Consider the following 27,218-nt stretch of genomic DNA (forward strand, 5'->3'; position numbering starts at 1 on the left):
TCCAGACAGGAAGTGTTGCTGCAGCTCTACTCTGAGCAGCGGTCAGGCTCCAGGGTTTGAGTGACAGGGCTCTGTCCACTCAGAGTGGCCTCACAGCTCACTGAGCCCGCCTTCCTCCACTGGTCTGCAGACAGGCTCAGGGTGCTGGTCCAGCTGTAGCGGCCGTCACTCCCCGGGACCTCCAGGCTGCGTGACACCCCCGAGGAGCTGCTGCTGCCCCCCACCTTCCAGCCCAGCGTCCAGGCTGAGGGGAAGCCTCCGCTGGCCACACACGCCAGTGTGGCACTGCCCTGCTGCAGCTCCTCTCTGGAGGGGGGGAGGACGGTCAGGGTGGGCCGCGTCACCCCCACTGGAGGAGAGAAAGGGGGAGAGAGAGGGAGGGAGGGAGGGAGGGAGGGGGGAGAGAAAAGACAAAGGAAGGAGAATGAAGGCTTGGTGATACAGAAACATGACACACTGGTCACTTCTTCTATTTGATCAGATGAAACAGACAAACTTGTTCTACTGTTGCTCTCATGAATCACTCAGCATCAGACACACGATTCAAGTGTAAATGCATCTAGAAAGGTTGATTGGTATTGATTATTGATTATTGATATGTTTATATATGTTTGATCTTCACTGGTGTGAAAACAGTTGAAACTTTTATCATCTGTCTCTTTCACTTCCTTTTCTCTACATGTAAAACAAATGAAGCGTGAACACGAAGCTGAGCTGCTCTCACTGATACAATCATGTTTGTGTTCAACATGAATCCACATCAGGGTTTAGTTCAAATTTGTTTTTCTTTAAAAATGATAAATGAAAACTTAATGAAACTATTGATCTTTCTTTTTTTTTTGAAGACTAAACATTTTACAGTCCAGGATTTTGATGCGGACAATAAATCATCAGACGGTAAGATCAATTTTTTTTCAATAATTAACAAAATTATGAGTAAAATTCAATAAAGGAACTCAATAAACGTCTCATTACGAAATTTTACATGTTGTACAGTGTAAAAATCTCTGGTACTTACCGTCAACGACGAGTTTCGTTCCTCCACCAAAAGTGTACCACAGTGGTACAAAGTCATGAAGCGGCCGTACAAAAACCTCCTGCTCTGAGAACAAGCATCTACCCACTGACTATTCACTGTATTTACAGATAAAACATGTTAATTAAAAAAAAGTTAAATAATTTATTCAATTTACAAAACTATTTAAAACAAAATCTGAAAAAATGTATATCATTCAAGTCATTTTCTTGTAAGTTTAGAGAGAAACTGTTGATTTTCTTCTGTCATAAGTTCATGATTTGGAAATAGTTCTTGATAAAATGTAAAGATGTAGAAAATAGAAATCCTTAAAAAAAGTCAGATATGAGAATATAATAAAGAAATCATTATAAAATAATTAATACAATAAATAATACATTATATTTTTTCAATTATACCCTGTGGACAAATCCAGTCAAAAAACACTGCATCAAAAAAGTGACACCATTTTAATCCAGATGTTCAAAATCCAATCCTGTAAAATCTATTTCCTTCTCTTCCACTGTGATGATATTTAGTGTAAATCCAAGCAGCATTTCTCCTGATGTTGTGTCCCACGTCTCCTTCAGTCTGTTGAGAGCAGAGAAATCATTTCCATAGAGAGGAGGCTTTGCATCGTCAGCTGATCCTCCAGAGATCTGAGAAGGTTTATAGTCCTGTGAGTTCAACACTGCAGGACTCAGATCTGTCAGTGGACTCAGCAGAAACCACCATGACTCTCATCACCATCCTCATCTGGACTCTGGCCTGCTGCTGTTTTACAGGTTCAGTCTCTCAGCAACGTTTCAAACACGATGTTTTACCTTTTCTCTCATTTCTTCCTGCTGATTAATGAATGGTTTGTTTTTGTCTGCAGGTTGCAGTGCTCAGGTGACGGTGACTCAACAACCTCCACTAGTGACAAATACTCCAGGATCCACCGTCTCCATCACCTGTAGAACCAACCAGGCTGTTTACAGTCTTTATGGTGTTGATCTTCTGTCCTGGTATCAACATAAATCTGGACAGGCCCCAAAGCTCCTAATAAAATATGTAAACCAACCTGAATCAACAACACCGTCTCGATTCAGTGGCAGTGGAAGCAGCTCTGACTTCAGTTTGACCATCAGTGGAGTTCAGGCTGAAGATGGAGCAGTTTATTACTGTCAGTCTGTCCATGAAATAGATGATGCCTTGGTGTTCACACGGTGATTTGTGGTCGTACAAAAACCTCCCTCAGACTGCAGGGACTCTGACACAGACCAGTGAACACACAGCTGACACTCACCTCACCAAACTAAACACACATTATACTGAATATTTAAGGTTTTTTTTTTTTAATTCAGCCAAACTGTTTATGACATGATGTTTTTTTTTAGGTAAATCACATGTTTTATTTCTAATTACACTGTTTCACCTCATGCATTACAAACTGATGGTTCATTCATGACCTATTTACGAAGAAGAACAGAAGAACTGGAGGTTTTCAGTGAAATGTTTCAGTAACTCTGAGATTATTTGTCATGAAATTTGATTCAAACATCCACAAGGTCAAGTGTAATATTTCATGTTATATCCTGAATATTACATTTTCAGTTTGAATTTGGTTCACTTGCAGTAAAGTTAGAAATTGGAATAAGCTTCATGTTTTATGTTTTGATGAGTGTTTGTTCATCCCAATTATGTTACAGTAACCAGTAACAACACTTCTTTGTAAGTTCTTTATAATAAAACTAAATTGAGGATGAGCAATAAACCATGAATAATATAATACCAGTTTAAAGCAGTTCAAAGGTTGACCACGGTGAAGAGAAAAGTGACAAAAAAGGTTAAACCAGTATAAAATACTTGTGTTTACATGTGTTTGATGTGAACAGTGAGATGATGAAGCATGATCTTGAAAATATTCAAGATCTGAATCACGACCACACCAACATGTTGTTGTTGTGAGACTGAAGTGTCAGCAGAGGGCAGTGTGCACCTCTTCATCACCATCAAGAGCTTGAAGGAGCTTCTCAGAGAAAGAAACGGCAAAGAGAGTCTGAAGTTTCTAATCAGCTCAACTCAACTCAACTCAACTCAACTCAACTCAACTCAACTCAACTCAACTCAGCTCAACTCAACTCAACTCAACTCAACTCAACTCAACTCAACTCAACTCAGCTCAGCTCAGCTCAACTCAACTCAACTCAACTTTATTTCATATAGCACAGTTTCAACACAATGCAGAAACTGATCCAAAATGCTTCACCACAAAACAAAAAGTACAAAACTGCAACAAAAAGAAAATAAGCATAACAGAAAAAGAAATAAGAGTTGAAAATGAATGAATGGTTTGATAGAGGAGGCTAATGGTCCAAGATGGGGAGAAATGCTTTGGGTTGGGTGCTGTGGACCAAATAGTATGACTTTGGTTTTGTTTTCGTTGAGCTGGAGAAAGTTTGTGGCCATTCAGGACTTGATATCTGTGAGGCAGTTGTTGAGGTCGGCTAGTTTGTTGTAGTTATTGGGCTCCACAGAGAGATAGACTTGTGTATCGTCAGCATAAAAGTGAAAGGAAATGTTGTTATTTTAAATAATTTGGCCTCGTGGAAGCAGGTAGATGGAGAAGAGAAGTGGGCCGAGTATAGGACCTTGAGGGACGCCACAGGAGACGGAGGCTGAGGAGGAAGATGAATTTCCAGTTGAGACACTACACGTGTTGAATCAGTCCACATGGGGATCAAACCTGCTCCACCTCCTCTGCTTCTTTCAGTTTCATAAAGACAGGTGTCCTCACAGGTATTTTGCATGACTCACACTGAGTAAGTTCATGATTTGGAAATTATTTTTGAGAAACTGTAAAGATGTAGAAAATAGAAATCAGATATGAGAATTTAATAAAGAAATCATTATAAAATAATAAATACAATAAATAATAAATTATATTTTTTCTCTATATACCCTGTGGACAAATCCAGTCAAAAAAACACTGCATGAAACAAAGTGACACCATTTTAATCCAGATGTTCAAAATCCAATCCTGTAAAATCTGTTTTCTTCTCTTCCACTGTGATGATATTTAGTGTAAATCCAAGCAGCATTTCTCCTGATGTTGTGTCCCACGTCTCCTTCAGTCTGTTGAGAGCAGAGAAATCATTTCCATAGAGAGGAGGCTTTGCATCGTCAGCTGATCCTCCAGAGATCTGAGAAGGTTTATAGTCCTGTGAGTTCAACACTGCAGGACTCAGATCTGTCAGTGGACTCAGCAGAAACCACCATGACTCTCATCACCATCCTCATCTGGACTCTGGCCTGCTGCTGTTTTACAGGTTCAGTCTCTCAGCAACGTTTCAAACACGATGTTTTACCTTTTCTCTCATTTCTTCCTGCTGATTAATGAATGGTTTGTTTTTGTCTACAGGTTGCAGTGCTCAGGTGACGGTGACTCAACCTCCACTAGTGACAAATACTCCAGGATCCACCGTCTCCATCACCTGTAAAACCAACCAGGCTGTTTTCAGAGATGTTAATGGTGTTAATTTTATGTTCTGGTATCAACAGAAATCTGGACAGGCTCCAAAGCTCCTAATAACATTAGCAGACCAACGTGAATCAACAACACCGTCTCGATTCAGTGGCAGTGGAAGCAGCTCTGACTTCAGTTTGACCATCAGTGGAGTTCAGGCTGAAGATGCAGCAGTTTATTACTGTCAGAGTCTACACAGAATAAACGGTGCCTGGGTGTTCACACGGTGATTTAGAGCCGTACAAAAACCTCCTTCAGTTTGACTGAAGTGAAACAGCTGCTGCAGCTGCAGAGGGCTGGTGAACAGACTGAGAACTGGTCCAGTGAACACAACACAAGAGTCATCAAGCAGAACCACAATGAACCCTGAATACAACTGAAACACACTCACTGACACCTTTCCATATATAGTTTAAGACTATTTATTTCATTAATTCATCTCTTTATGGTCTTAGATAAAAGTAGTAGTAAATGTTAAACAGCATCTGATGCAACAGCTGCAGAAGAAAATATGAAATTGCAACAGTTTAAACTGAAGTGAAAATATCCAGTTTACTGCATATCTAAGGGTTAAACTCCTTTATTAGTAATTTATTATCATGTATGATAGTGGAATGATCCAGAGAGTGTTTTTCCTAAAGTTTTATAATGAAACAGAGACACTGATTTATTATAACACACTGTTTTATTTAAAAGATTAAATGCAGTATTTCCAGATCCAGATGAATCAGAGAGTGATGAACATGAAGCAGAATATGCAGAGGATCAGCATCAGAAAGCAACATGCAGACTAACACACTGAGTGGAGCTGTGAGAGCTGCAGAAATGTGTGCAGAGAGGAGATGTGTAGCTTGATCCAGATGTGTGTCAGAGCAGCAGCAGCAGCAGCAGCAGCAGCAGCAGCAGCAGCAGCAGCAGCAGCAGCAGCAGCAGCAGCAGCAGCAGCAGCAGCAGCATGGTTTCCAGACAGGAAGTGTTGCTGCAGCTCTACTCTGAGCAGCGGTCAGGCTCCAGGGTTTGAGTGACAGGGCTCTGTCCACTCAGAGTGGCCTCACAGCTCACTGAGCCCGCCTTCCTCCACTGGTCTGCAGACAGGCTCAGGGTGCTGGTCCAGCTGTAGCGGCCGTCACTCCCCGGGACCTCCAGGCTGCGTGACACCCCCGAGGAGCTGCTGCTGCCCCCCACCTTCCAGCCCAGCGTCCAGGCTGAGGGGAAGCCTCCGCTGGCCACACACGCCAGTGTGGCACTGCCCTGCTGCAGCTCCTCTCTGGAGGGGGGGAGGACGGTCAGGGTGGGCCGCGTCACCCCCACTGGAGGAGAGATAGGGGGAGAGAGAGGGAGGGAGGGAGGGAGGGAGGGAGGGAGGGGGGAGAGAAAAGACAAAGGAAGGAGAATGAAGGCTTGGTGATACAGAAACATGACACACTGGTCACTTCTTCTATTTGATCAGATGAAACAGACAAACTTGTTCTACTGTTGCTCTCATGAATCACTCAGCATCAGACACACGATTCAAGTGTAAATGCATCTAGAAAGGTTGATTGGTATTGATTATTGATTATTGATATGTTTATATATGTTTGATCTTCACTGGTGTGAAAACAGTTGAAACTTTTATCATCTCTCTCTTTCACTTCCTTTTCTCTACATGTAAAACAAATGAAGCGTGAACACGAAGCTGAGCTGCTCTCACTGATACAATCATGTTTGTGTTCAACATGAATCCACATCAGGGTTTAGTTCAACTCTGTTTCTGTTTAAAAATGATAAATGAAAACATAATGAAATTGTTGATCTTTTTTTTTTGAAGACTAAACATTTTACAGTCCAAGATTTTGAAGCAGACGATAAATCATCAGACGGTGAGATCAGATTTTTTAATTTATAACAAAATAATCAATAAAATGTAATAATTGAAGTCAATCAAAGTCTCATTAGGTAAAATATTACTACATTTTACATGTTGTACAGTATAAAAATCTCTGGTACTTACCGTCAACGACGAGTTTGGTTCCTCCACCAAAAGTCCACCACAGTGATACAAAGTCATGAAGTGGCCGTACAAAAACCTCCTGCTCTGAGAACAAGCATCTACCCACTGACTATTCACTGTATTTACAGATAAAACATGTTAATAAAAAAAATTAAATACTTTATTCAATTTATAAAACTATTTAAAACAAAATCTGAAAAAAATGATATCATTCTAGTAATTTTTTTGTAAGTTTAGAGAGAAACTGTTGATTTCCTTCTGTCATAAGTTCATGATCTGGAAATTAGTTTTTGATAAACTGTAAAGATGTAGAAAGTAGAAATCCTCAAAAAAGTCAGATATGAGAATATGATCAAGAAACCATTATAAAATAATAAATACAATAAATAATACATCATATATATTTTTCTCTTTATACCCTGTGGACAAATCCAGTCAAAAAACACTGCATCAAAAAAAGTGACACCATTTTAATCCAGATGTTCAAAATCCAATCCTGTAAAATCTATTTTCTTCTCTTCCACTGTGATGATATTTAGTGTAAATCCAAGCAGCATTTCTCCTGATGTTGTGTCCCACGTCTCCTTCAGTCTGTTGAGAGCAGAGAAATCATTTCCATAGAGAGGAGGCTTTGCATCGTCAGCTGATCCTCCAGAGATCTGAGAAGGTTTATAGTCCTGTGAGTTCAACACTGCAGGACTCAGATCTGTCAGTGGACTCAGCAGAAACCACCATGACTCTCATCACCATCCTCATCTGGACTCTGGCCTGCTGCTGTTTTACAGGTTCGGTCTCTCAGCAACGTTTCAAACATGATGTTTTCCCTTTTATCTCATTTCTTCCTGCTGATTAATGAATGGTTTGTTTTTGTCTGCAGGTTGCAGTGCTCAGGTGACGGTGACTCAACCTCCACTAGTGACAAATACTCCAGGATCCACCGTCTCCATCACCTGTAAAACCAACAAGGCTGTTTTCAGAAGTGATTATGGTGATGCTATGTTCTGGTATCAACAGAAATCTGGACAGGCTCCAAAGCTCATCATAAGATATGTAGACCGACGTGAATCAGCAACACCGTCTCGATTCAGTGGCAGTGGAAGCAGCTCTGACTTCAGTTTGACCATCAGTGGAGTTCAGGCTGAAGATGCAGCAGTTTATTACTGTCAGTCTTACCATAGTGGTGGAGTGTTCACACAGTGATTTAGAGCCGTACAAAAACCTCCTTCAGTTTGACTGAAGTGAAACAGCTGCTGCAGCTGCAGAGGGCTGGTGAACAGACTGAGAACTGGTCCAGTGAACACAACACAAGAGTCATCAAGCAGAACCACAATGAACCCTAAATACAACTTAAACACACTGACACCTTTCCATATATAGTTTCAGACTTTTATTTCATTAATTCATCTTTTTATGGTCATAGATAAAAGTAGTAGTAAATGTTAAACAGCATCTGATGCAACAGCTGCAGTAGAAAATATGAAATTGCAACAGTTCAAACTGAAGTGAAAAGGTCCAGTTTACTGCATATCTAAAGGTTAAGCTCCTTTATTAGTAATATATTATCATGTAAGATAGTGGAATGATCCAGAGAGTATTTTCCCTAAAGTTTTATATTGAAACACAGAGACATTGATTTATTATAACACACTGTTTTATTCAAAAGATTAAATGCAGTATTTCCAGATTCAGATGAATCAGAGAGTGATGAACATGAAGCAGAACATGCAGAGGATCAGCATCAGAAAGCAACATGCAGACTAACACACTGAGTGGAGCTGTGAGAGCTGCAGAAATGTGTGCAGAGAGGAGATGTGTAGCTTGATCCAGATGTGTGTGAGAGCAGCAGCAGCAGCAGCAGCAGCAGCAGCAGCAGCAGCAGCAGCAGCAGCAGCATGGTTTCCAGACAGGAAGTGTTGCTGCAGCTCTACTCTGAGCAGCGGTCAGGCTCCAGGGTTTGAGTGACAGGGCTCTGTCCACTCAGAGTGGCCTCACAGCTCACTGAGCCCGCCTTCCTCCACTGGTCTGCAGACAGGCTCAGGGTGCTGGTCCAGCTGTAGCGGCCGTCACTCCCCGGGACCTCCAGGCTGCGTGACACCCCCGAGGAGCTGCTGCTGCCCCCCACCTTCCAGCCCAGCGTCCAGGCTGAGGGGAAGCCTCCGCTGGCCACACACACCAGTGTGGCACTGCCCTGCTGCAGCTCCTCTCTGGAGGGGTGGAGGACGGTCAGGGTGGGCCGCGTCACCCCCACTGGAGGAGAGAAAGGGGGAGAGAGAGGGAGGGAGGGAGGGAGGGAGGGGGGAGAGAAAAGACAAAGGAAGGAGAATGAAGGCTTGGTGATACAGAAACATGACACACTGGTCAGTTCTTCTATTTGATCAGATGAAACAGACAAACTTGTTCTACTGTTGCTCTCATGAATCACTCAGCATCAGACACACGATTCAAGTGTAAATGCATCTAGAAAGGTTGATTGGTATTGATTATTGATTATTGATATGTTTATATATGTTTGATCTTCACTGGTGTGAAAACAGTTGAAACTTTTATCATCTGTCTCTTTCACTTCCTTTTCTCTACATGTAAAACAAATGAAGCGTGAACACGAAGCTGAGCTGCTCTCACTGATACAATCATGTTTGTGTTCAACATGAATCCACATCAGGGTTTAGTTAAACTCTGTCATTATTTTAAAATGATAAATGAAAACATAATGAAACTATTGATCTTTTCTTCCTTTTTTTGAAGACTAAACATTTTACAGTCCAAGATTTTGAAGCAGACGATAAATCATCAGACGGTAAGATCAGATTTTTTAATTTATGACAAAATGATCAACAAAATTTAATAACTGAAGTCAATCAAAGTCTCATTAGTTAAAATATTACTAAATCTTATATGTTGTACAGTGTAAAAATCTCTGGTACTTACCGTCAACGACGAGTTTGGTTCCTCCACCAAAAGTCCACCACAGTGATACAAAGTCATGAAGTGGCCATACAAAAACCTCCTGCTCTGTGAACAAGCATCTACCCACTGACTATTCACTGTATTTACAGATAAAACACCAAAGTTAATGCTCTATTTAATTTACAAATCTATTCTAAACTAAATCTTAATGAATTTGTATCACTTTTATATGTTTTTTGTAAATTTAGCAAGAAACAGTTGATCTTCTTCAGTCATAATTTCGCCATTGAGAAATTATTTTTCATAAATTGTAAATTGTAAATACTGGGAAAAACAGTATAAATATAAGAGTATAAGAAAGAGGTTATTATGAATAAATAATTACAATAAATAATAAATCATATTTTTTTCCCCTATATACCCTGTGGACAAATCCAATCAAAAAACACTGCATCAAAAAAAGTGACACCATTTTAATCCAGATGTTCAAAATCCAATCCTGTAAAATCTATTTCCTTCTCTTCCACTGTGATGATATTTAGTGTAAATCCAAGCAGCATTTCTCCTGATGTTGTGTCCCACGTCTCCTTCAGTCTGTTGAGAGCAGAGAAATCATTTCCATAGAGAGGAGGCTTTGCATCGTCAGCTGATCCTCCAGAGATCTGAGAAGGTTTATAGTCCTGTGAGTTCAACACTGCAGGACTCAGATCTGTCAGTGGACTCAGCAGAAACCACCATGACTCTCATCACCATCCTCATCTGGACTCTGGCCTGCTGCTGTTTTACAGGTTCAGTCTCTCAGCAACGTTTCAAACACAATGTTTTACCTTTTCTCTCATTTCTTCCTGCTGATTAATGAATGGTTTGTTTTTGTCTGCAGGTTGCAGTGCTCAGGTGACGGTGACTCAACAACCTCCACTAGTGACAAATACTCCAGGATCCACCGTCTCCATCACCTGTAAAACCAACCGGCCTGTTCACAGTTATTATTTTGGTGGTAAACCCGGTATGTCCAGCCAGGCTGTTTACGGAATTTATAGTAGTGCTGGTGATTGTATGTTCTGGTATCAACATAAATCTGGACAGGCTCCAAAGCTCCTAATAAAATATGCAAACCGACGTTATTCAACAACACCGTCTCGATTCAGTGGCAGTGGAAGCAGCTCTGACTTCAGTTTGACCATCAGTGGAGTTCAGGCTGAAGATGCAGCAGTTTATTACTGTCAGTCTTACCATGTAATAGGTGGTGCCGCGGTGTTCACACGGTGATTTAGAGCCGTACAAAAACCTCCTTCAGTTTGACTGAAGTGAAACAGCTGCTGCAGCTGCAGAGGGCTGGTGAACAGACTGAGAACTGGTCCAGTGAACACAACACAAGAGTCATCAAGCAGAACCACAATGAACCCTAAATACAACTGAAACACACTGACACCTTTCCATATATAGTTTAAGACTTTTATTTCATTAATTCATCTCTTTATGCTCTTACTTTAAATTAGATAAAAGTAGTAGTAAATGTTAAACAGCATCTGAGGCAACAGCTGCACTAGAAAATATGAAATTGCAACAGTTTAAACTGAAGTGAAAATGTCCAGTTTACTGCATATATAAGGGTTAAGCTCCTTTATTAGTAATATATTATCATGTAAGATAGTGGAATGATCAAAGAATGTTTTTTCTAAAGTTTTATATTGAAACACAGAGACACTGATTTATTATAACACACTGTTTTATTTAAAAGATTAAATGCAGTATTTCCAGATTCAGATGAATCAGAGAGTGATGAACATGAAGCAGAATATGCAGAGGATCAGCATCAGAAAGCAACATGCAGACTAACACACTGAGTGGAGCTGTGAGAGCTGCAGAAATGTGTGCAGAGAGGAGATGTGTAGCTTGATCCAGATGTGTGTCAGAGCAGCAGCAGCAGCAGCATCGTTTCCAGACAAACATAAAGGTACCAAAAATGGTTAAAGGTAGGGATAAAAATAGAAATAAAATAAAATAAATTAAAATATTCTAGTGAAATAAGTCCCCAGGTGTAGCTCTGATGTTCACAAGCTATAGGAGCCACCACAGCAGTGGCAGAAAACTGAATTAAAACACAAAACAAGACACAAAAGAGCACACCAAAACACAGAGGCAGCCATCTGTGGCTAAATCTTGAATCATGATGGTATAACATGTTTATTTATCTCGAAAATTAATAGAAACAGTGTTTTACTGTAAATGTTAAGGAAAAGGTACAGAGGCACAAGAGATGCAGCATGGATATATCTTATATATATTTTTGTTTGACACGTAGTTTGGAGGGATAAATGCTGAACTGAGATCCAATAACTTAATTGTGAATGTTTCAGTATCATAAATCCAACAGAAGCAGTAAAGGATGATAAAATAAACCTGGAAACAAGTTCATTTTAAAACAATTGATGTGTGAGTTCAGCACTGATACAGATTGTCAGCAGGGGGCACCATGCACCTGTTAATGAGGACAGAGCCTGATATTTAGTGTAAATCCAAGCAGCATTTCTCCTGATGTTGTGTCCCACGTCTCCTTCAGTCTGTTGAGAGCAGAGAAATCATTTCCATAGAGAGGAGGCTTTGCATCGTCAGCTGATCCTCCAGAGATCTGAGAAGGTTTATAGTCCTGTGAGTTCAACATTGCAGGACTCAGATCTGTCAGTGGACTCAGCAGAAACCACCATGACTCTCATCACCATCCTCATCTGGACTCTGGCCTGCTGCTGTTTTACAGGTTCAGTCTCTCAGCAACGTTTCAAACACGATGTTTTACCTTTTCTCTCATTTCTTCCTGCTGGTTAATGAATGGTTTGTTTTTGTCTGCAGGTTGCAGTGCTCAGGTGACGGTGACTCAACCTCCACTAGTGATGTTTACTCCAGGATCCACCGTCTCCATCACCTGTAAAACCAACCCGGCTGTTGACGGAGATTGTAGTGGTAATACTGATTGTATGTCCTGGTATCAACATAAATGGACAGGCTCCAAAGCTCCTAATAAAACTTGGAAACCAACGTCATTCAACAACACCGTCTCGATTCAGTGGCAGTGGAAGCAGCTCTGACTTCAGTTTGACCATCAGTGGAGTTCAGGCTGAAGATGCAGCAGTTTATTACTGTAAGAGCATACATACAATAAACAGTGTCTTGGTGTTCACACGGTGATTTGTGGTCGTACAAAAACCTCCCTCAGACTGCAGAGACTCTGACACAGACCAGTGAACACACAGCTGACACTCACCTCACCAAACACTAAACACACATTATACTAAACATTCAAGGTTTATTTTTATGTTTAGCCAAACTGTTTATGACATGATGTTTTTTTCCAAGGTAAATTACATGTTTTAGCTCAAATTACACTGTTTCACCTCCTGCATTACAAACTGATGGTTCATTTACAACCTATTTACGAATTTACGAAGAAGAACAGAAGAACTGGAGGTTTTTAGTGAAATGTCTCAGTAACTCTGAGATTATTTATCATGAAATTTGATTGAAACATCCACAAGGTCAAGTGTAATATTTCATGCTATCTCCTAAATGTTACATTTTCAGTTTGAATTCGGTTCATTTGCAGTGAAGTTAGAAATTAGAATAAGCTTCATGTTTAGAGTTTTGAAGAGTGTTTGTTCATCTTATGGTAAACTTCATATTGCTGGGAATATTAACCAATAATGTAACAATAAACATCATCAACAACATCAACAACAACAACAACACATATTTGAGAGTTTGTTAGATGACAAGATAGACTTGAGAATGAACAATAAAACATGGATTTAAAGCAGTTCAAAGGTTTGACAATATTGAAGAGAAAAGTGACAAAAAGAGGCCAAAACTGTATAAAATACTTTGTGTTACATGTGTTTGATGTGAATGTCACAGGGTGACAGGTTGAGAGTGGGTGGGTGTGTCTGCCTGCGTACCTGCAGCACTCATTACCTGATGCTTTGCCCGTGTGTAATTGAGCAGCGCTGGGGGGAGGGCTGTGGGTGCTTCACTCTTTTTCATTCAGGAGCAGCAAGCGGTGAGCAGGCCAGCGTGGAGCAGCTCAGCTGACACGGACGAGGGACACAGGCAGGAAAGCCAGGAAGGATCGAGTGCAACCTGACGGTCGTCACGGCTGGAGACACGGCTGTGGAGCGACAGGAATCGCCGCTGCATAGAGGGAGGACGCCATCGGCACGCCAGGCCGACCAAGAGGACGCACAGTGCGAGAGAGGGAAGCCGTGGGAGACAGTGGAAGGGTGGGGACGCACCCTTCCTCCAGCTAAGTACCCTTTCTATCCCTCTCTTAGCCAAGGAATCCTATAGCAGCAATTGCATGAACAGGCTCAATAGTTTGGATGGGGATTATTTTGAGTTGCAGTGAAATTGATTTCTTTAACCTTTGATTACTTTATTTGTTTTGACCCGCCCTGTGTTGGTGTAGCCGATGTCATATATATATATTATATATATATTATATATTAACTCGACGACATTGAAAATGAGGGCAACCTCAATGTCTCTCGAGAATAAATAAAGGTTATAATAATAATATCTGGCCCTCTGCGTTGTGTTTCTCACGGCCTGCCCTAGGTGGGGTTCGATCCCACGACCTCCCGCACCGGAGGCGACGATGCTAACCTCTTCGCCAAGAGGTTGACAACCACTTGGCAGGTTGGTTAGCACGTCTTTTATGGGTGGAGTGAGTGCACATCCGCTACATTGGCTTTTGTTTATTTGGTTGAAGTATTAATAATTCCCTCCCCACCAAAACAGTTTGATGCCCTGTAAGCCAAATCAGCTGAAGACTGATGGACTAAACTTTCTCTTCCTAAAGTGACTGACTGCCAGTGGTATTGAGGCCTGCTGCCCAAGAGCTCAACACGTCCCTCACCCAGGAGTAAAACACACTGGACTCTTTTATATGGATTTTATTGATTGTTGTAATAAAATATATATTTTTAGAAGAAACTCCCCTCTGGTCTCTGTTGGTTGTGGTGGTCGCTCCCCTCAGAAAACATTGTGGTCTTGCACCCTGTCTCAGTCACTCCACTCCCTGACATGAACAGTGAGATGATGAAGCATGATCTTGAAAATGTTAAAGATCTGAATCACGACCACACCAACATGTTGTTGTTGTGAGACTGAAGTGTCAGCAGAGGGCAGTGTGCACCTCTTCATCACCATCAAGAGCTTGAAGGAGCTTCTCAGAGAAAGAAACGGCAAAGAGAGTCTGAAGTTTCTACTCAACTCAAATTATTTCATATAGCACAGTTTAAACACAATGCATAAACTGATCCAAAATGCTTCACCACAAAACAAAAAGTACAAAACTGCAACAAAAACAAAAAAAGCATAATAGAAAAAGAAGTTAGAGTTGAAAATAAATGAATGGTTTGATAGAGGGGGCTAATGGTCCAAAATGGGGAGAAATGCTTTGGGTTGGGTGCTGTGGACCAAATAGTATGACTTTGGTTTTGTTTTCGTTGAGCTGGAGAAAGTTTGTGGCCATCCAGGACTTGATATCTGTGAGGCAGTTGTTGAGGTCAGCTAGTTTGTTGTAGTTATTGGGCTCCACAGAGAGATAGATTTGTGTATCGTCAGCGTAAAGGTGAAAGAAAATGCTGTGATTTTGAATAATTTGGCCTCGTGGAAGCAGGTAGATGGAGAAGAGAAGTGGGCCGAGTATAGGACCTTGAGGGACGCCACAGGAGACGGAGGCTGAGGAGGAAGATGAATTTCCAGTTGAGACACTACATGTGTTGAATCAGTCCACATGGGGATCAAACCTGCTCCACCTCCTCTGCTTCTCTCAGTTTCATAAAGACAGGTGTCCTCACAGGTATTTTGCATGACTCATATGCATCACTGCTCCTCAGAGTTTAAGTTCTTCTGTCACAGAGAGTCTGAACTGTTCTCGTGGCCTCACACTGAAAACTGCATCAGGATGATGTCGCCAACAACAACTCTGCTGGTCGTGTTGGTTTTTCTGAGTCAAGGTGAGAAGGTTTTAATGTTTATCTGATATTTCTAATTCAGCAAATTTTCTTAATTTGCTACAATGAGGCCATTATTTTTCAGATTAATGTTCAATTTCTCATTTCAGAGTCTTCTGCCAACAACTTTCTGACTCAATCAGACAAATCCAAGTCTGTCAGTCTTGGAGAGACTGTGACCATCAGCGCCACAGGGAGTTCAGACATTGGTGGTGATCTCAGTTGGTACCTTCAGAAACCTGGACAGGCTCCAAAACTCCTGATTTATAGTGCATCAACTAGTTTGTCAGAAACTCCGTCTCGATTCAGTGGCAGTAGGTCTGGTTCTCACTACACTTTGACCATCAGTGGAGTTCAGGCTGAAGACGTTGGAGATTACCACTGTCTGGGCGCCCATAGCGATTTGACATCCACACGGTGATTTAGAGCCGTACAAAAACCTCCTTCAGTTTGACTGAAGTGAAACAGCTGCTGCAGCTGCAGAGGGCTGGTGAACAGACTGAGAACTGGTCCAGTGAACACAACACAAGAGTCATCAAGCAGAACCACAATGAACCCTAAATACAACTGAAACACACTGACACCTTTCCATATACAGTTTCAGACATTTATTTCATTAATTCATCTTTTTATGCTCTTCCTTAAATTAGATAAAATCTGAAAGCAGTGAATGTTCAATAGCATCTGAGGCAACAGCTGCAGTATGAAATTGCAACAGTTCAAACTGGAGTGAAAATGTCCAGTTTACTGCATATCTAAGGGTTAAGCTCCTTTATTAGTAATATATTATCATGTATGACTGTGGAATGATCCAGAGAGTATTTTTTCTAAAGTTTTATATTAAAACACAGAGACACTGATTCATTATAACACACTGTTTTATTCAAAAGATTAAATGCAGTATTTCCAGATTCAGATGAATCAGAGAGTGATGAACATGAAGCAGAATATGCAGAGGATCAGCATCAGAAAGCAACATGCAGACTAACACACTGAGTGGAGCTGTGAGAGCTGCAGAAATGTGTGCAGAGAGGAGATGTGTAGCTTGATCCAGATGTGTGTCAGAGCAGCAGCAGCAGCAGCAGCAGCAGCAGCAGCAGCAGCAGCAGCATGGTTTCCAGACAGGAAGTGTTGCTGCAGCTCTACTCTGAGCAGCGGTCAGGCTCCAGGGTTTGAGTGACAGGGCTCTGTCCACTCAGAGTGGCCTCACAGCTCACTGAGCCCGCCTTCCTCCACTGGTCTGCAGACAGGCTCAGGGTGCTGGTCCAGCTGTAGCGGCCGTCACTCCCCGGGACCTCCAGGCTGCGTGACACCCCCGAGGAGCTGCTGCTGCCCCCCACCTTCCAGCCCAGCGTCCAGGCTGAGGGGAAGCCTCCGCTGGCCACACACGCCAGGGTGGCACTGCCCTGCTGCAGCTCCTCTCTGGAGGGGGGGAGGACGGTCAGGGTGGGCCGCGTCACCCCCACTGGAGGAGAGAAAGGGGGAGAGAGAGGGAGGGAGGGAGGGAGGGAGGGAGGGAGGGGGGAGAGAAAAGACAAAGGAAGGAGAATGAAGGCTTGGTGATACAGAAACATGACACACTGGTCACTTCTTCTATTTGATCAGATGAAACAGACAAACTTGTTCTACTGTTGCTCTCATGAATCACTCAGCATCAGACACACGATTCAAGTGTAAATGCATCTAGAAAGGTTGATTGGTATTGATTATTGATTTTTGATGTGTTTATATATGTTTGATCTTCACTGGTGTGAAAAGAGTTGAAACTTTTATCATCTGTCTCTTTCACTTCCTTTTCTCTACATGTAAAACAAATGAAGCGTGAACACGAAGCTGAGCTGCTCTCACTGATACAATCATGTTTGTGTTCAACATGAATCCACATCAGGGTTTAGTTCAACTCTGTCATTATTTTAAAATGATAAATGAAAACTTACGAAACGTTTGATCTTTTTCTTTTTTTGAAGACTAAACATTTTACAGTCCAAGATTTTGAAGCAGACGATAAATCATCAGATGATGAGATCAGATTTTTTTGATTAATAACAAAATTATCCAAAAAATTCAATAATTGAAGTCAATCAAAGTCTAATTTGATAAAATATTACTACATTTTACATGTTGTACAGTGTAAAAATCTCTGGTACTTACCGTCAACGACGAGTTTGGTTCCTCCACCAAAAGTGTACCACAGTGATACAAAGTCATGAAGCGGCCGTACAAAAACCTCCTGCTCTGTGAACAAGCATCTACCCACTGACTATTCACTGTATTTACAGATAAAACATGTTTATAGAAAAAGGTAAATACTTTATTCAATTTATAAAACTATTTAAAACAAAATCTGATAAAAAATAATTTCATTCTAGTCATTTTTTGTTAGATTAGAGAGAAACTGTTGATTTCCTTCTGTCATAAATTCATGATTTGGAAATTATTTTGGATAAACTGTAAAGATGTAGAAAGTAGAAATCCTCAGATTTGAGAGTATAATAAAGAAACCATTATAAAATAATAAATACAAAAAATAATGAATTATATTTTTTCCCTATATACCCTGTGGACAAATCCAGTCAAGAAACACTGCATCAAAAAATTGACATCATTTTAATCCAGATGTTCAAAATCCAATCCTGTAAAATCTATTTCCTTCTCTTCCACTGTGATGATATTTAGTGTAAATCCAAGCAGCATTTCTCCTGATGTTGTGTCCCACGTCTCCTTCAGTCTGTTGAGAGCAGAGAAATCATTTCCATAGAGAGGAGGCTTTGCATCGTCAGCTGATCCTCCAGAGATCTGAGAAGGTTTATAGTCCTGTGAGTTCAACACTGCAGGACTCAGATCTGTCAGTGGACTCAGCAGAAACCACCATGACTCTCATCACCATCCTCATCTGGACTCTGGCCTGCTGCTGTTTTACAGGTTCAGTCTCTCAGCAACGTTTCAAACACGATGTTTTACCTTTTCTCTCATTTCTTCCTGCTGATTAATGAATGGTTTGTTTTTGTCTGCAGGTTGCAGTGCTCAGGTGACGGTGACTCAACAACCTCCACTAGTGACAAATACTCCAGGATCCACCGTCTCCATCACCTGTAAAACCAACCCGGCTGTTCTCAGATATGATGATGGTGATCAGGGTATGTACTGGTATCAACATAAATCTGGACAGGCTCCAAAGCTCCTAATAAAATATGTAAACCAACGTGAATCAACAACACCGTCTCGATTCAGTGGCAGTGGAAGCAGCTCTGACTTCAGTTTGACCATCAGTGGAGTTCAGGCTGAAGATGCAGCAGTTTATTACTGTAAGAGCCGACATGGAAGAGATGATGCCTGGGTGTTCACACGGTGATTTGTGGTCGTACAAAAACCTCCCTCAGACTGCAGAGACTCTGACACAGACCAGTGAACACACAGCTGACACTCACCTCACCAAACACTAAACACACATTATACTGAATATTTAATTTTTTTTTTAAGTTTAGCCAAACTGTTTATGAAATGATGCTGTTTTTTAGGTGAATTAAATGCTTTTGCTGTAATTACTCTGTTTCACCTCCTGCATTACAAACTGATTGTTTATTTACAACCTTTTGTCTTTCTCATATGTTTCTAGTTTACAAGTATATTTCTTACGTGCTAGACCAAAGCCAGAAAAAGAAATGAAGGTTTTTAGTGAAATGTCTCAGTAACTATGAGATTATTTGTCATGGAATTTGATTCAAACATCCACAAGGTCAAGGGTAATATTTAATATCATTAATATTTTAATATTAATATTTTTCGTAAACCAGCCTCTCCCGGAAATGCATTTCATTTCATTTCTGAGGGAGAGTCTGGCCTCATCCCCACTGTGAGCGTTTGGGGTGGGCGGGAGTAGTTGCATTGACAGACAACCGATTCAGCCAATCAGCAAGTTGGTATATCAAACTTTTGCCGAATCCAGTTGGAAGAACAGCGAAAACATCTTTTCCTTCAAGAAACTCAACAAGCGCCGACTCTTGCTCTTGTTTAATTGCTGTAATGGATGTAGTAAGAACTTCCCTTGTTGCTGTTTTTAGGCTGCTTCTAGATAGCTCCGCCGTGGAGTGAGTCGCGCAGTGTAGTGACGGGGCTTGGCACCAGTCGGTCCCTGATTGGCCAACGTGCTGTGTCAATCACAGAAATCTGAGCGGCGACGCTGATTGGCTCGGCCTTCTGAGGGTTTCAGGCCAAACGCTCACAGTGGGGATGAGGCCAGACTCTCCCTCAGAAATGAAATGAAATGCATTTCCGGCAGAGGCTGGTTTACGAGGCTACAATATGTCATGTTATATCCTAAATCTTACATTTTCAGTTTGACTTTGGTTCACTTACAGTCAAGTTAGACATTTGAATAAGCTTAATGTTTTCAGGTTTGAGGACTGTTTGTTCATCTTATGGTTAACTTCATATAGCTGGGGATATTTACCAATAATGTAATGTAACAATAAACATCAACAACAACACATATTTGTAAGTTTGTTAGATGACAAGATAGAATTGAGAATGAACAATAAAACATGAATGATATTTAACCAGTTTAAAGCAGTTTAAAGGCTTCACCGGTCAAGAGAAAAGTGACAAAAAAAGTTTAAAACATATAAAATACTTTTTGTTACATGTGTTTGTTGTGTACAGTGAGATGATGAAGCATGATCTTGAAAATATTAAAGATCTGAATCACGACCACACCAACATGTTGTTGTTGTGAGTCCGAAGTGTCAGCAGAGGGCAGTGTGCACCTCTTCATCACCATCAACAGCTTGAAGGAGCTTCTCAGAGAAAGAAACGGCAAAGAGAGTGAAGTTTCTACTCAACTCAACTTTATTTATGTAGAACAGTTTCAACACAATGCAGAAATTGATCCAAAATGCTTCACCACAAAGCAAAAAGTACAAAACTGCAGCAAAAAGAAAAGAAACATAATAGAAACAGAAATTAGAGTTGAAAATGAAGGAATGGTTTGATAGAGGGGGCTAATGGGCCAAGATGGGGAGAAATGCTTTGGGTTGGGTGCTGTGGACCAAATAGTATGACTTTGGTTTTGTTTTCGTTGAACTGGAGAAAGTTTGTGGCCATCAAAGACTTGATATCTGTGAGGCATTTGTTGAGGTCGACTAGTTTGTTGTAGCTACTGGGCTCCACAGAGAGATAGATTTGCGTATCGTCGGCGTAAAAGTGGAAAAAAATGTTGTGATTTGGGACAATTTGGCCTCGTGGAAGCAGGTAGATGGAGAAGAGAAGTGGGCCGAGTATAGGACCTTGAGGGACGCCACAGGAGACGGAGGCTGAGGAGGAAGATGAATTTCCAATTGACCCTTCGCGTAAGCCCCGCCCCCTTGGTTACTGTTGCTACGCCGGGCAAGCTTTCACTCCCAGCCATGCTCCTGGCAGTATTTGGTATCGATTTCAAAGGAAATATCAGCAAATTTCTGGATAAACTGTTCTGAGATAATAGAGAGAAGAAGTCACAAAGATCATTCATAGTTTTCAGTGACGTGTGACTCGCGCAGGAGGATAAAACATCTGTTCAACGACACGACTGGACAATGTACAGAGCAGCAGTAAGGACCGGTAACTTTACCGTCTATCAACCCACGAAGACTTAGGTCATCTTACTGGTCATGAAACGTTGTCAAACTGCAAGTGTTTGGGCGATTGTGAACCACATACAGCTTTCGCTGCTGTTTTTTTTTCTCCCACCGCTGTATCAGTCAGTGAAAGCAGTCCCTGCCTGGAGGATCCCTCGCCTGAAAGCCCAGGTAAACGCCCTAAAAGTACAGCTGTCATTTCGGAGGTGAACATATGGTTATCCCCATATTTACACTTGCTCAAGTCGAAAAAAAAGTCTGCTCGTATCTGAACATCTCTATATTGCTGCTGCCGCCGCCGCCGCCGCCGTAGTAGCAGCAGCAGCAACAACATCCTTCTCTACAAACAAATGTTTTTCGTCCTAGTCTCAAAATGTGTCCACAAAAGCAAACGTAATGACTCAACTGCGGAAAGCTTGCCAGGCCTATAGTTACGGTTGCTAACGTAGGATTGGACAATAGCCGTTTGTGGGAGGAATTGGCGAAGGGTCAATTGAGACACTACACGTGTTGAATCAGTCCACATCAAGGGGGCAGTTGTTGGTCTGAGAAGTGAAGCTCACTTCCGCGTTCAAAAAACTGCAATGCCCCCGGCTGTCGCTGGGGGCTGGTGTCAGAAGGGAGCATTCCCCATAGACCCCCATGTTAAAATCGCCGATTTTACATCCTCAATAAACATGTTAAAAGCCTGGTGTCAGAACGTTTTTTTGTCTCTATCGATAGTTTCTACCCCCGCACACACTCTGAGGGGGGTGAATTTTTTTTTAACTCTACCGTTTTACTATTATTAGGTTAAAACTCTGGCCAATTAGGGAGCGGAAACGTTGAGTGACAGGTCCGAGCAGCTCCGGAGACAGCTGCTTCGAGGCCAGTGGGCGGGTTCTCGGCCGGCCAATCCAACATGGCGCTGTTCAGGCCGCCATATTTGTGTCACAAAAACGACTCCCCAAAACCAATGGGTGACGTCACGGACGCTACGTCCATTCTTTTTACAGTCTATGGTTCACATGGGGATCAGACCTGCTCCACCTCCTCTGCTTCTCTCAGTTTCATAAAGACAGGTGTCCTCACAGGTATTTTGCATAACTCACACTGAGTAAGTTCATGATTTGGAAATTATTTTTGAGAAACTGTAAAGATGTAGGAAATAGAAATCCTCACAAAAGTCAGATATGAGAATATAATTAAGAAGTCATTATAAAATAATAAATACAATAAATAATAAATAATATTTTTTTCCCTATATACCCTGTGGACAAATCCAGTCAAAAATCACTGCATCAAAAAAAGTGACACCATTTTAATCCAGAAGCTCAAAATCCAATCCTGTAAAATCTATTTTCTTCTCTTCCACTGTGATGATATTTAGTGTAAATCCAAGCAGCATTTCTCCTGATGTTGTGTCCCACGTCTCCTTCAGTCTGTTGAGAGCAGAGAAATCATTTCCATAGAGAGGAGGCTTTGCATCGTCAGCTGATCCTCCAGAGATCTGAGAAGGTTTATAGTCCTGTGAGTTCAACACTGCAGGACTCAGATCTGTCAGTGGACTCAGCAGAAACCACCATGACTCTCATCACCATCCTCATCTGGACTCTGGCCTGCTGCTGTTTTACAGGTTCAGTCTCTCAGCAACGTTTCAAACACGATGTTTTACCTTTTCTCTCATTTCTTCCTGCTGATTAATGAATGGTTTGTTTTGTCTGCAGGTTGCAGTGCTCAGGTGACGGTGACTCAACCTCCACTAGTGACAAATACTCCAGGATCCACCGTCTCCATCACCTGTAAAACCAACCAGGCTGTTTTCAGAGATGTTAATGGTGTTAATTTTATGTTCTGGTATCAACAGAAATCTGGACAGGCTCCAAAGCTCCTAATAACATTAGCAGACCAACGTGAATCAACAACACCGTCTCGATTCAGTGGCAGTGGAAGCAGCTCTGACTTCAGTTTGACCATCAGTGGAGTTCAGGCTGAAGATGCAGCAGTTTATTACTGTCAGAGTCTACACAGAATAAACGGTGCCTGGGTGTTCACACGGTGATTTAGAGCCGTACAAAAACCTCCTTGAGTTTGACTGAAGTGAAACAGCTGCTGCAGCTGCAGAGGGCTGGTGAACAGACTGAGAACTGGTCCAGTGAACACAACACAAGAGTCATCAAGCAGAACCACAATGAACCCTAAATACAACTGAAACACACCCAATGACACCTTTCCATATATAGTTTCAGACGTTGTCTTTCATAAACCCATCTTTTTTAACCTCTTACTTTAAATTAGATAAAATCCTAAAGGAGTGATATTAAACAGCATCTGAGCAACAGCTGCAGAAGAAAATATGAAATTACAACAGTTCAAACTGGAGTGAAAATGTCCAGTTTACTGCATATCTAAGTGTGACAGTTGAGGTTCCTGTCACTATGCCTCCAATTGATGATGTGCCCTGGCTACTTGGCCAAGGGGATGTCCCTTTGGGTGACTGGCAAGCGCGCATGACTCTTACCCGGGAGATGTGGGTTCAATCCCCGCCCGGGCCCTCTTCACCTTGCCATATTCGGGTTAAGCTAATTTTTTAGAAATATATTATCATGTATGATAGTGGAATGATCCAGAGAGTGTTTTCCCTACAGTTTTATAATGAAACACAGAGACACTGATTTATTAAAACACACTGTTTTATTCAAAAGATTAAATGCAGTATTTCCAGATTCAGATGAATCAGAGAGTGATGAACATGAAGCAGAATATGCAGAGGATCAGCATCAGAAAGCAACATGCAGACTAACACACTGAGTGGAGCTGTGAGAGCTGCAGAAATGTGTGCAGAGAGGAGATGTGTAGCTTGATCCAGATGTGTGTGAGAGCAGCAGCAGCAGCAGCAGCAGCAGCAGCAGCAGCAGCATGGTTTCCAGACAGGAAGTGTTGCTGCAGCTCTACTCTGAGCAGCGGTCAGGCTCCAGGGTTTGAGTGACAGGGCTCTGTCCACTCAGAGTGGCCTCACAGCTCACTGAGCCCGCCTTCCTCCACTGGTCTGCAGACAGGCTCAGGGTGCTGGTCCAGCTGTAGCGGCCGTCACTCCCCGGGACCTCCAGGCTGCGTGACACCCCCGAGGAGCTGCTGCTGCCCCCCACCTTCCAGCCCAGCGTCCAGGCTGAGGGGAAGCCTCCGCTGGCCACACACGCCAGTGTGGCACTGCCCTGCTGCAGCTCCTCTCTGGAGGGGGGGAGGACGGTCAGGGTGGGCCGTGTCACCCCCACTGAGGGAGAGAAAGGGGGAGAGAGAGGGAGGGAGGGAGGGAGGGAGGGAGGGAGGGAGGGAGGGAGGGAGGGAGGGAGGGGGAGAGGAAAGACAAAGGAAGGAGAATGAAGGCTTGATGATACAGAAACATGACACACTGGTCACTTCTTCTATTTGATCAGATGAAACAGACAAACTTGTTCTACTGTTGCTCTCATGAATCACTCAGCATCAGACACACGATTCAAGTGTAAATGCATCTAGAAAGGTTGATTGGTATTGATTATTGATTATTGATATGTTTATATATGTTTGATCTTCACTGGTGTGAAAACAGTTGAAACTTTTATCATCTGTCTCTTTCACTTCCTTTTCTCTACATGTAAAACAAATGAAGCGTGAACACGAAGCTGAGCTGCTCTCACTGATACAATCATGTTTGTGTTCAACATGAATCCACATCAGGGTTTAGTTCAACTCTGTTATTATTTTAAAATGATAAATGAAAACATAATGAAATCGTTGATCTTTTCCTTTTTTTTTAAGACTAAACATTTTACAGTCGAAGATTTTGAAGCGGACAATAAATCATCAGACGGTGAGATCAGATTTTTTTTCTATTAATAACAAAATTATGAATAAAATTCAATAACTGAAGTCAATCAAAGTCTTATTAGATAAAATATTATTAAATTTTACATGTTGTACAGTGTAAAAATCTCTGGTACTTACCGTCAACGACGAGTTTGGTTCCTCCACCAAAAGTCCACCACAGTGATACAAAGTCATGAAGTGGCCGTACAAAAACCTCCTACTCTGTGAACAAGCATCTACCCACTGACTATTCACTGTATTTACAGATAAAACATGTTTATAGAAAAAGGTAAATACTTTATTCAATTTATAAAACTATTTAAAACAAAATCTGATAAAAAATAATATCATTCTAGTCATTTTTTGTAAGTTTAGAGATAAACTGTTGATTTCCTTCTGTCATAAATTCATGATTTGGAAATTATTTTTGATAAACTGTAAAGATGTAGAAAGTATAATTCCTCAAAAAAGTCAGATATGAGAATATGATCAAGAAACCATTATAAAATAATAAATACAATAAATAATACGTTATATATATTTTTCTCTTTATACCCTGTGGACAAATCCAGTCAAAAAACACTGCATCAAAAAAGTGACACCATTTTAATCCAGATGTTCAAAATCCAATCCTGTAAAATCTATTTCCTTCTCTTCCACTGTGATGATATTTAGTGTAAATCCAAGCAGCATTTCTCCTGATGTTGTGTCCCACGTCTCCTTCAGTCTGTTGAGAGCAGAGAAATCATTTCCATAGAGAGGAGGCTTTGCATCGTCAGCTGATCCTCCAGAGATCTGAGAAGGTTTATAGTCCTGTGAGTTCAACACTGCAGGACTCAGATCTGTCAGTGGACTCAGCAGAAACCACCATGACTCTCATCACCATCCTCATCTGGACTCTGGCCTGCTGCTGTTTTACAGGTTCAGTCTCTCAGCAACGTTTCAAACACGATGTTTTACCTTTTCTCTCATTTCTTCCTGCTGATTAATGAATGGTTTGTTTTTGTCTGCAGGTTGCAGTGCTCAGGTGACGGTGACTCAACAACCTCCACTAGTGACAAATACTCCAGGATCCACCGTCTCCATCACCTGTAAAACCAACCGGGCTGTTTACGGATTTGTTGGTGTTGGTTATGGTGATAATATGTCCTGGTATCAACATAAATCTGGACAGGCTCCAAAGCTCCTAATAACATTAGCAGACCAACGTGAATCAACAACACCGTCTCGATTCAGTGGCAGTGGAAGCAGCTCTGACTTCAGTTTGACCATCAGTGGAGTTCAGGCTGAAGATGCAGCAGTTTATTACTGTCAGTCTTACCATAGAGGTGGAGTGTTCACACGGTGATTTAGAGCCATACAAAAACCTCCTTGAGTTTGACTGAAGTGAAACAGCTGCTGCAGCTGCAGAGGGCTGGTGAACAGACTGAGAACTGGTCCAGTGAACACAACACAAGAGTCATCAAGCAGAACCATAATGAACCCTAAATACAACTGAAGCACACTGACACCTTTCCATATGCAGTTTAAGACTTTTATTTCATTAATTAATCTCTTTATGATCTTACTTTAAATTAGATAAAAGTAGTAGTAAATGTTAAACAGCATCTGAGGCAACAGCTGCAGAAGAAAATATGAAATTACAACAGTTCAAACTGGAGTGAAAATGTCCAGTTTACTGCATATCTAAGGGTTAAGCTCCTTTATTAGTTATATATTATCATGTATGATAGTGGAATGATCCAGAGAGTATTTTTCCTAAAGTTTTATAATGAAACACAGAGGCACTGATTTATTATAACACACTGTTTTATTTAAAAGATTAAATGCAGTATTTCCAGATTCAGATGAATCAGAGAGTGATGAACATGAAGCAGAATATGCAGAGGATCAGCATCAGAAAGCAACATGCAGACTAACACACTGAGTGGAGCTGTGAGAGCTGCAGAAATGTGTGCAGAGAGGAGATGTGTAGCTTGATCCAGATGTGTGTGAGAGCAGCAGCAGCAGCAGCAGCAGCAGCAGCAGCAGCAGCATCGTTTCCAGACAAACATAAAGGTACCAAAAATGGTTAAAGGTAGGGATAAAAATAGAAATAAAATAAAATAAATTAAAATATTCTAGTGAAATAAGTCCCCAGGTGTAGCTCTGATGTTCACAAGCTATAGGAGCCACCACAGCAGTGGCAGAAAACTGAATTAAAACACAAAACAAGACAGAAAAGAGCACACCAAAACACAGAGGCAGCCATCTGTGGCTAAATCTTGAATCATGATGGTATAACATGTTTATTTATCTCGAAAATTAATAGAAACAGTGTTTTACTGTAAATGTTAAGGAAAAGGTA

The 27,218-nt window shown here is 41.4% G+C and overlaps 2 gene segments (V, D, J or C); both read right to left on the reverse strand.

Moving 5' to 3' along the window:
* Positions 1-16,573: 16,573 nt before the first annotated feature.
* On the reverse strand, positions 16,574-17,639 carry LOC311005935 (immunoglobulin lambda constant 1-like). The segment is given in 2 exons: positions 17,621-17,639; positions 16,574-16,896 (listed from the first exon to the last, which is right to left on the reverse strand).
* A 6,334-nt stretch (positions 17,640-23,973) lies between these two features.
* Positions 23,974-25,957, reverse strand: LOC311005936 (immunoglobulin lambda constant 1-like). The segment is given in 2 exons: positions 25,918-25,957; positions 23,974-24,296 (listed from the first exon to the last, which is right to left on the reverse strand).
* Between the last annotated feature and the right edge of the window lie 1,261 nt (positions 25,958-27,218).

The sequence above is a fragment of the Trachurus trachurus genome, assembly GCF_905171665.1.
Source record: "Trachurus trachurus genome assembly, chromosome: 22".
NCBI lineage: Eukaryota > Metazoa > Chordata > Actinopteri > Carangiformes > Carangidae > Trachurus > Trachurus trachurus.